A 2,883-nucleotide genomic window follows, 5' to 3' on the forward strand; every position below is an offset into this window, starting at 1 on the left:
AGATCCTGATGGCTTAAAACTCACACCGGGCGCGTGTGCATATGTGCCCAAGATCCCGAGAGGAGAATGGAGAAAAAGGGATTGCGGTGTGGCCATCCTCCCTGGAGGGTGATTTCTCGCTTTCTGTCTCTCTGTCTTTCTCTGTCTGGCAAGCGCGTGCACCCTATAGCAAAAACCTCTCCAAAAAAAAAAAAAAATGTTGAACATAAACATAAACAAGCCGCCAGGTCCAGGACTCGAACTGTGGTCAGCCATGTGAGTGTCAAGCGCCCTTAACCATCAGGCCATCTGCTGGCCCCACACGTATTTTCATAGCAGCTTTGTTGAAAACAGCCAAAAAGTGTGGCTGCCAGGTGCTGTGGTGGTTAGGAGCACTGAACTCCCACATGACCAACCACAGTTCAAGTCCTGGACCTGTCAGTTTGTTTTCTCACTTTCCTTTTCTCTCCCTCTTGCTCTGTCCCTCTCTATAGTCAAATTTAAATAAATAAATAAATAAATAATTCTTTTTATAATGATTTAACTTTACTTATTTACTTATTTTAACTTGATCAGAGAGGAGCAGAGAGGGAGAGAGAGAGAGAGAGAGAGAGAAAGTGAGAAAGCAAGCCACCAGGACCAGGACTTGAACCATGGTTGGCCACGTGGGAGTCCAGCGCTCCTAACCACCACGTCACCTGCCATCCCCAATAATTCTTAAAAGAAGAAAATAGGCAAAAAGTAGAAACAATCCAAATGTCCACCAACTGGTAAGTGTATAAATAAAATGTGGAATAGTCATGCAATGGGATTTTATTCAATAATAAAGAAAAAGGAAGCACTGATATACAAGAGGGCTTCAAAAAGTTTGTGGAAATATGCATTATGAAACAACAATGCATGGATTTCAAAATTTTTTGCATTAAACTCATATTCCATTTTTCTACAAACATTTTGAAGTCTGCTTGTATGGTACAACATAGATAAAGCTTGAAAACATTATGCTAGGTGAAAAAAATCCAGTTGCAAAAGAGCTCATATTTTATCTATATGAAATGGTCAGAATAGGCAAATCTATGAGACAAAAAAGAAGATTAATGTTGCCAGGGGATGGGAACAGGGAAAGTAGAGATAATGGGGAATGACTGCTTACGGAAACAGTTTGGGTTTTGCTGGCCCCTGTTGAAAGCCTTTTACCAGACCTTAGGTGGTGTGGTGGTTAAGGTGCTGGACTTCCACATAGCCAACCGTTGTTAAAAGTCCCAGACCCAACAGCTTGAAAATCAAGCTGGGTGCATGTATGTGTATGCCCAAAATCTTGGGAAAAGAATGGAGGAGAAGAGATTGTACCTTGGCCATCCTCCCCTCTTGGGGGGTGATTTCTCACTTTCTTTCTCACTGTTTCTCTCAGTTTCTCTCTGGCAAGCGTGCACACACTATGGCGAAAACCTTAATAAAAGACAAAAAAAAAAAAAAGCTTTCAATAATGATTGCAGGGGTCAGAAGCTGGCATGGTGTTTGGAGTACTAGACTCTTACATGGTGGACAATAGTGTGAGTCTCGGACCTGGTGGCTTGTTTTCTCTCTTTTCCCCTCTCTCTCTCTCTCTCGCTCTCTCTCTCTCTCTCGCTCTCTCTCTCTCTCTCGCTCTCTCTCTCTCTCTCGCTCTCTCTCTCTCTCTCGCTCTCTCTCTCTCTCTCTGTGTGTGTGTGTGTGTGGTGAGTACACATGCCCTATAGCAAATTAAAAAAGAAAGAAAGAAAATGTAATAAATTAAATAAATATTTATTTTGAAAGAAACAAAATGTAATAAATTAAATAAATATTTATTTTTTAAAAAATTATGGTTTGGGACCAGCAATTGGCGCAATGGCTGTGTCGCCGGACTCCCATGTAGTCGACTGTGGTTCTAATCCCGGACCCAGTGGCTTAAACTCACGCCGGGCACAGGCGTATTCGTGACCGAGATCCCAAGAGAAGAATGGAGGAGAAGGGATTGCGGCGTGGCCATCCCCCCTAGGGTGTGATTTCTCGGATCTCTCGCTTTCTGTCTCTGTCTTTCTGGCGAGCGCATGTGCCCTATAGCAAAAACCTCTCAAAAAAAGATGGTTTTTAAGTATAGCTAACTTACACTTCTCTTGTGTCTTGTAAGTTTCATCATTATCCCAATATCCAGAGGGGTTCTGAGTATTGAAAAAAGGGTACACTTTGTGTGTGGTTATATTCCCAAAGCAAATATAATTTTTTCTATTACCTAATATAATGATCATTTATTTTACTTCTCCAGACCTCAGTTGGAGATATCTCTAAATTTGTAACATTTTGTAACATAAAGAGTATCCTGGGGACCCTCAGATGGCGTAGTGGTTACATTGATGGACTCCCCCATGGCTGACCATGGTTCAAATCCTAGACCTGGTGGCTTGATAATCATGCCATGTACGAGTATGTGAGTGCCCAAGATCCTAGAGAAGAATGGAAGTGAAGAGATTACTGCCTGGCCATCCCTCCTGGGTGGGGGGTGATTTCTTACTTTCCCTCTCATTGTCTTTGTCTTTCTCTCAGGTGAGCACATGTGCCCTAAGGCAAAACCACTTAAGAAAAAAAAGTATCCAGATACATGATAAGTTTTCTATGTTGGATGAGAAGAATTTGGAAATGTTCCCCTGGTTTACATTATTCCTACTCTATTTTTATATTATGATGTAAGTTTGGGGTGCAGCTTCCTGTGTCAGGTATCTGTTATTACTATGCTTCATAAAAACAATCACAAAATCAGAGATATTCAACACGTGTTTATTACTCACATACTTGGGGTGGCTGGTGAGGTGATTCTGTTCATCTTTGTGAAGGTCCTTTACAGGTCTAGGGTGTGTGTGCTGTTGGATAATCTAGGATGCTATC

The sequence above is a fragment of the Tupaia chinensis genome, unplaced genomic scaffold (assembly GCF_000334495.1).
Source record: "Tupaia chinensis unplaced genomic scaffold, TupChi_1.0 Scaffold148012_1, whole genome shotgun sequence".
Classification (NCBI taxonomy): domain Eukaryota; kingdom Metazoa; phylum Chordata; class Mammalia; order Scandentia; family Tupaiidae; genus Tupaia; species Tupaia belangeri.